This window comes from Mycteria americana, chromosome 10, assembly GCF_035582795.1.
Source record: "Mycteria americana isolate JAX WOST 10 ecotype Jacksonville Zoo and Gardens chromosome 10, USCA_MyAme_1.0, whole genome shotgun sequence".
In the NCBI taxonomy this organism is placed as follows: Eukaryota; Metazoa; Chordata; class Aves; order Ciconiiformes; family Ciconiidae; genus Mycteria; species Mycteria americana.
The window spans coordinates 13,556,435-13,563,860 of NC_134374.1; positions in this window are offsets into that span (position 1 = coordinate 13,556,435).

Consider the following 7,426-nt stretch of genomic DNA (forward strand, 5'->3'; position numbering starts at 1 on the left):
CTGCGTGTATCTATGAAAGGGGTTCTAGTGAAACCAAAGGTGCCCATGAGTCAAAAAAAGGCGTGGCTGTCTAAAAACTGCAAAAGCTCTAGCGGCCTGTGTCATCAACTATAGCAAAGATGAAGGAAAACCCTTTTTCCTCCACTCAGTTGTAGTCTTCACCAAGCTTCACAAAAAAAGGAAGCTTTAGATTCCTACCCGGCATTATGCTAAAGGTTTTTTTTCCTCTCTCAGCAGAACGTCAGCTGCCACCATTTCGCCGTGGTCACCCTTTCTTCTGCCAGGAAAGTACGAGACGGACGGAAAGGCTCCGTAGTGGTCTGCAAGTACACGGTACTCCTACGATGTGTGCCTGCGTTTTTCCTAAGGTACTCATAGCGTGGACTTTAAAGGTAACATGAAGAATGTGCCAACTCTCCTTCTATAGTATTTCTATGAAGTATTTCAACACAAATACTACAAGTAGAATAAGGCGTGTTCTGGAGCATGCCTATGCAAAGCTGACTTCCCTTCGTTTGTTTTTTCTTCCTGAAAGCGTAATCTTCTGTTTCTGTGCGCTTACTATTAAATGATACTGTGAAAATAATTTTGTACTAAAAGAGGAAAGAAACTGTTGGGAAGAGTTCAGCTGTTCAGAAGGAAGAGCCTTTGTTTTCATGGTAAAAGCTTTCTGCTTTTTCAGTCAGTAAGTTTTTAAAATACCTTCTAGCAGTACTTGAAAAAGCTTGCTGCGATCCTAGCGTCCGTACTAAAAGCCGTCAAGGTCAAAGAAGAGACGTGGACAAAACGGGAGAAATGGGCGTCGCTTCCGCGTGTTTTCCAGGCTTCCCCGAGAAGCATTAGCAGCCTTGTAAGTACCGCCAGTGAGTCCTGATGTGGTTTTGGTGAGTTACTGCTTCAATAAGGTCCTTTTTCCGGAAGCTACAGTGTGTAATTTTTGACTTCAGTTGGAAAGAGATTTTCCCGACTGGAAATCCTTCTCATTCAGAGAAGTTGCATTTGATGAACTTCCCATCGGAGCGGCTGTACATTCCAGTAGAAGTCATCAGCAACAAGACTTGTCACTCTCTTTTTAAAAAAAAAAAAAGTCAATTTCCTTCCAAGGACCCAAGCCCAGCACGTCTTCCAAAAGTTGATGGCATCGCTGGTCTTTGGTTCTCAGTTGTAACAGCCGAGGTATGTTAAAAAGGCGTTCCTCCGCATGCTTCAGTACAGCCAAAAGCATTAGCAAATCTGCCAGTCCCTTTTGGTAGCCTGATGCGTTGCAGCGCTGGGGATTTGATTTCTGCGTGGCCACGCCCCCCCCCCCCCCCCCCCCCCCGGGGAAACCATCTGGGGGATCTCTTATCTCACTGACTTTGCTATCATAACTGAAACTTTAAACAGAAGCTAAAATTGTGTCATTTACAAAGTGATTGGCACTGTTTAAACTGTGACTGCCCAATAGCTGTGGCATACAACTTACGAGGTGTATTTCAGCAGTTGGGTATTTGTTCTCCATGTTTCAAGAGAGAGGCAAGGGAATGTTACGGGTTTTTCCCCAATATTTTGACGGAGTGCTTTATTTCTGCCTCTCGTTCCATGGCGCGTTTCCCCAGCGCTTCAGTAGCGTCTCTCTTGGGCAGCGCGGCTGGGCAGGTGTCCCTCCTAGTTACACCCCCCCCCCCCCCCCCCCAGTTCCATTATAACCGTGCATTTTGGAGACAGATGATGTAATGGTATCCCAGCTGTGCAAGTTAAATGAATGCAAAAGGAAACTCAAATGCTTTTATCGTCTAAGTGTTGTTGTTGGATGTATGTAAAGGAGGTGAAGGCCCTCCTTGCCTGCCTCGCCCCCCCAGGTGCCTCTACACAACAGGTATGAGGCCCTGGAGGTGGAAGGACAGTCAGTGGAGGATGGGGACGACAGTCTATCTACACCAGAGGTGTCGCCCAGGTCAGAAGAACGTACCTCTCGTCTTACCACCACCTCCACGAGGAAGAAAAGAAGGGTTATAGTTGTGGGTGACTCCTTTCTGAAGGGAACCGAGGGTCTGATATGCCGGCCGGACCCTCCTCTTAGGGAAGTCTGTTGCCTCCCTGGGGCCCGCGTGAAGGATGTCACGAGGGTACTCCCTAGTCTGGTACGGCCCTCGGACTATTACCCCCTACTGCTCTTCCATGTGGGGGGCGATGAGGCTGCAACGCGAAGTCCTAGGGTGATCAAAAGAGACTTGAGGGCCTTGGGACGGCTAGTAAGAAACTCAGGAGCGCAGGTTATTTTCTCCTCTCTCCTTCCAGTGGTGGGCAGTGACACCAGAAGGAACAGAGATGCCCAATCTATTAATGCATGGCTCCATGGCTGGTGTCATCGCCATGGATTTGGTTTTTTTGACAACGGGATGGCCTACGCCGCACCGGGTTTGCTGGCATCTGATGGGATTCATCTTTCTCAAAGGGGAAAGAGAATCTTTGCTCAGGAACTTGCAGGGCTCATCGACAGAGCTTGAAACTAGACTCGAAGGGGGAGGGGGATAATATCAGGCTTGCCCGAGAGAAGCTGAGGGGCGATGTGCCATGGTTAGAGGGAGCAGCTGCCAGCGAGGACAGTCGGCCTGAGTCCTCGAGATGTGCGGGGTACGCTTGGGCACAGCCGAAGTCGAGCGGAGTTGAGCCAGGGGATACTGAGGCAACAGGAGCCAAGAGGGAAACACCAGTGAAATGCCTCAAAGCACACAAGGGGTGTCCTTCTATGAAGGAGGCACGGGTGACAGCCCAGCTGAAGTGCCTCTACACCAATGCACGCAGCATGGGTAACAAGCAGGAGGAGTTGGAAGCCATTGTACATCAGGAAAACTATGATATGGTGGCCATCACGGAAACGTGGTGGGGTGACTTGCACAACTGGAGTGCGGCGATGGATGGCTATAAACTCTTCAGGAGGGATAGGCGAGGCAGGAGAGGTGGTGGGGTAGCCCTATACGTCAGGGAGAGTCTGGATAGTTTAGAGCTCGATGATGGTGATGATAGGGTGGAGTGTCTATGGGTCAGAATCAGGGGGAAGGCCAACAAGGCAGATATTGTGGTGGGAGTCTGTTACAGACCCCCCAACCAGGATGAGGAGACAGATGAACTATTCTATAAGCAGCTGGGAGAAGCCTCACGATCGCTAGCCCTTGTTCTTGTGGGGGACTTCAACCTGCCAGATGTCTGCTGGAAATACAATACAGCAGAGAGGAAACAGTCCAGGAGGTTCCTGGAGCGTGTGGCAGATAACTTCCTGACGCAGCTGGTGAGTGAGCCAACGAGGGAAGGTGCCCCGCTGGACCTCTTGTTCACCAACAGAGAAGGACTTGTGAGCAATGTGATGGTTGGAGGCTGTCTTGGGCAGAGCGATCATGAAATGATAGAGTTTTTGATACGTGGAGAAGCGGCGAGGGGGGTTGGCAAAACTGCCACCTTAGACTTCCGGAGGGCGGACTTCAGCCTGTTTAGGAGACTGGTCGAGAGAGTCCCCTGGGAGGCAGCTCTTATGGGCAAAGGGGTCCAGGAAGGCTGGACATTCTTTAAGGAGGAAGTCCTAAAGGCACAAGAGCGGGCTGTCCCCAGGTGCCGAAAGACGAGCCGGCGGGGAAGAAGACCGGCCTGGCTGACTAGAGAGCTCTGGCTCAAACTCAGGAGAAAGAGGAGAGTCTATGACCTCTGGAAGAAGGGGCGGGCAACTCGGGAGGACTACAAAGGTGTAGCGAGGTTGTGCAGGGAGAAAACTAGAAGGGCCAAAGCTGAGTTAGAGCTCAGTCTGGCTGCTGCTATAAAAGACAACAAAAAACACTTCTTCAAATACATTAGCAGCAAAAGGAGAGGTAAGGAGAATCTCCAGCCCCTAGTAGATGGGGGAGGAAACACAGTGACCAAGGATGAGGAAAAGGCTGAGGTACTTAATGCCTGCTTTGCCTCAGTCTTTATTAGCAGGGCCGAATGTTCTATGGGTACCCAGCCCCTGGAGTTGGAAGATAGGGATGGGGACCAGACTGGAGCCCCCATTATCCAGGGGGAAATGGTGAGTGACCTGCTGCACCACTTAGACACTCACAAGTCTATGGGGCCTGATGAGATCCACCCGAGAGTGTTGAAGGAGCTGGCAGAAGAGCTCACCAAGCCCCTTTCCATCATTTACCAGCAGTCCTGGCTAACTGGGGAAGTCCCTGCTGACTGGAGATTAGCGAATGTGACACCCATCTTCAAGAAGGGCCGGAAGGAGGACCCGGGGAACTACAGGCCTGTTAGCCTGACCTCGGTGCCGGGGAAGCTGATGGAGCAGATCATCCTGAGTGCTATCACCCGGCACGTAGAGAATAACCAAGGGATCAAGCCCAGCCAGCATGGGTTCAGGAAAGGCAGGTCCTGCTTGACCAACCTGATCTCCTTCTATGACAAGGTGACCCGCCTAGTGGATGAGGGAAAGGCTGTGGATGTTGTCTATCTAGACTTCAGTAAAGCCTTTGACACGGTCTCCCACGGCATTCTCCTGGAGAAACTGGCTGCTCATGGCTTGGACGGGTGTACTCTTCGCTGGGTAAAGAACTGGCTGGACGGCCGGGCCCAAAGAGTGGTGGTGAATGGAGTTTACTCCGGTTGGCGGCCGGTCACAAGCGGTGTTCCCCAGGGCTTGGTGTTGGGGCCAGTTCTGTTTAACATCTTTATCAATGATCTGGACGAAGGGATCGAGTGTACTCTCAGTAAGTTTGCAGACGACACCAAGTTGTGTGGGAGTGTTGATCTGCTGGAGGGTAGGCAGGCTCTGCAGAGGGACCTGGACAGGCTGGATCGATGGGCTGGGGTGAATTGTATGAGGTTTAACAAGGCCAAGTGCAAGGTCCTGCACTTGGGCCACAGCAACCCCATGCAACGCTACAGGCTTGGGGAAGAGTGGCTGGAAAGCTGCCTGGCAGAGAAGGACCTGGGGGTGTTGGTTGACAGCCGCCTGAATATGAGCCAGCAGTGTGCCCAGGCGGCCAAGAAAGCCAATGGCATCCTGGCTTGTATCAAAAATAGCGTGGCCAGCAGGACTAGGGAAGTGATTGTGCCCCTGTACTCGGCACTGGTGAGGCCGCACCTCGAATGCTGTGTTCAGTTTTGGGCCCCCCACTACAAGAGGGATATTGAGGTACTGGAGCGTGTGCAGAGAAGGGCAACGAAGCTGGTGAAGGGTCTGGAGCAGAAGTCTTATGAGGAGCGGCTGAGGGAGCTGGGACTGTTTAGCCTGGAGAAAAGGAGGCTGAGGGGAGACCTTATCGCTCTCTACAACTACCTGAAAGGAGGTTGTAGAGAGGTGGGGGTCGGTCTCTTCTCCCAGGTAACAAGTGATAGGACAAGAGGAAATGGCCTCAAGTTGCGCCAGGGGAGGTTTAGACTGGATATTAGGAAATTTTTCTTCACCGAGAGGGTTATCAAGCATTGGAACAGGCTGCCCAGGGAAGTGGTTGAGTTGCCATCCCTGGAGGTATTTAAAGGACGTTTGGATGAGGTACTTAGAGACATGGTGTAGTGGTGGTTTTGGCAGTGTTAGGTTTATGGTTGGACTCGATGATCTTAAAGGTCTTTTCCCACCTATATGATTCTGTGATTCTGTAAACATACGCCCACCTTGTTAGTGTAGAGTGAATTACTGAGATTTGTCCTTTATTTTCCATGTTACTCTCTAAAGTTTTACACTTCCCTTTCAGCTTTCTTGACCGAGCAAGCGAGACGTGCAGTAGCAGCGCGAGGGCGGCAGCCGTTGTGGTGGATCCGTAAGTGTAGGTTCTGATGAGGGTCCGACCTTGTCCTGCAGCCTCACGGGGTTGTCTCCCTGCAGCAGTGCTGGAAGGAAGGGATGAGACGTTTTCCAAGAGCAGCAAGAGCGTTCACTTTTAGGTGAAGAAGGTGTTGAAAATCCTCTCCCTTGGTCTTAATAGCGATTTGAAGCGTTGCAGTCCCTGTAGCTGTTAAAGCACGCGCTGTATCTCGAGTGGAGCTGTTTCCCTAGAATCCTCCTTTAGCTCAACTGCTCTCCTATCCCTTATTCTGACTGAATGCCTGTACTTTCTGCTGTGCTGTTTTTTTCATGTGCTGAAATGGAATTTGGGGTTTTTGTTTTGCAGCGGTCTTGCTGTAAGCGTCCGGTGGTGCTCCCTAGGTCCCCCCGGCCAGGTTTCCCTGCGGGTCGTTAGGCATGCTGAGGGTCAGGGGCCAGCCCTGTGGCTGGAGGCTCCTGGCTCTGTCTCCGGCGGGTGCCCCCCAGCTGCGGCAGCCAGGGCTGTCTGGTGGGGAGAGCCCGGGGCCGAGAGGGACCGGGGCCGTTTGTTGCCCTGGGGAGCCCGTCGCAGCGTGGGAACGGAGGGGGAAGATGGCGGAGCAGAGGCCGAGCAAGAGAGGTGGCACCGTCGTCGGGCGTGCTCCCCTATGCCGTGGGGCGTCTGCCAGGCTGCGGGACAGGGGCTGGGGGGGCTGCAAGTGCCTGGGGGGCTGCCCCCCCTTTATTTTTCTAGCGGAGCTCCCCTTTTTTGGTGGGGCATGTCCATATGTAAAGGGCCTGCTGAAAGTAAGGAGCTGGCAGTTGGGGCAGTTTCCCTTGTTTTGTTTGTCTTTTGGGGGTGACTAAGAAGGGGGGAGGCTGGGGAGTGATGATGTCATTTGGGGCACCCCAGTGTCACTGGGGGGGACGATGATGTGGTAGAGGAGCAGGTTGAGTGGGGGGATGACAAAGGGGGGTGACAGCCCCAAAATGCCTGAAAATTCGTGGAGGAGGGATTAAATAATTAAAAACTGTAAATATGGGTGTGAGGCATTGAAGTAGAGAAAAATCTCACATTTTTATATATACTGAAAAATTGTATATATAAATAAGTAAAAAGATTTTAAAAGAAACCCCTCTGTCTACTCTATTATATAAAGGATTTTAGAATATGAACAAATCTAAATAGAGATATATAGGTTTATAAAATAGAAAAATACCTCATATATATGAATTAAAAAAAGGAGTTTAAAATGCATAAAAAGATGATGTATATGAAGAAATTTTAAATGGCAACAAGACAGACAGAGCTCTCCCCAGCTGCGGTACCGACTCTTGTCCACGGGTCCCGCATGCGGGGCTCCCGGGCTGCAGTACCGACCTCGTTCCACTGAGTGGCAGTAGCGAGCACGGGGAAATGCGCCACCGCGCATGCGCCGAGCCGCACCAGCAGTACCGCCCTCTGTCCACGGGGCGGCAGGAGCGAGCACCAAAAAAGCGCCAGCACGCATGCGCGGCTCCCAGGCTGCAGTACCGACCTCTGGTCACTGGGAGGCAGCAGCGAGCACAAAACAAATGCAGCACTGCGCGTGCGCTGCTAGCAGGTTGCAGTACGGACTTTTGTCCACACACAGGCAGCAGCGAGCTCGCGAAAATGCGCCAATGCGCATG